Consider the following 385-nt stretch of genomic DNA (forward strand, 5'->3'; position numbering starts at 1 on the left):
AAAGGATGGAGGACTGGAACCGCCACCAAGGAGGAATACTCTGCTTTAGTTCGGACTTGCAGAGAACTAATCAGGAAAGCCAAGGCTGCGATGGAACTCCAGCTAGCTACAAATATCAAGGACAATAAAAAGTCCTTTTTTAGATATGTGGTGAGCCAGAGGGAAAGCAAGGGCAACATTGGACCCATGCTACACCAGATGGGACAACTGACAATTGACGCCCAGGAAAAAGCAAAGTTGCTAAATGGGTACTTTGCATCAGTTTTTCACCAGTTCCGTGGGATGGCCCTGCCCACTATGGGTCAGGGAGGCCTGGGCGAGGGAGATTCCTTGCCCTCCATCAAAGCTGACCTCGTGAAGGAACACCTCGACAGGCTGGATACCT

This window comes from Gavialis gangeticus, unplaced genomic scaffold (genome assembly GCF_001723915.1).
Source record: "Gavialis gangeticus isolate Ggan-Ray unplaced genomic scaffold, GavGan_comp1, whole genome shotgun sequence".
Classification (NCBI taxonomy): Eukaryota; Metazoa; Chordata; order Crocodylia; family Gavialidae; genus Gavialis; species Gavialis gangeticus.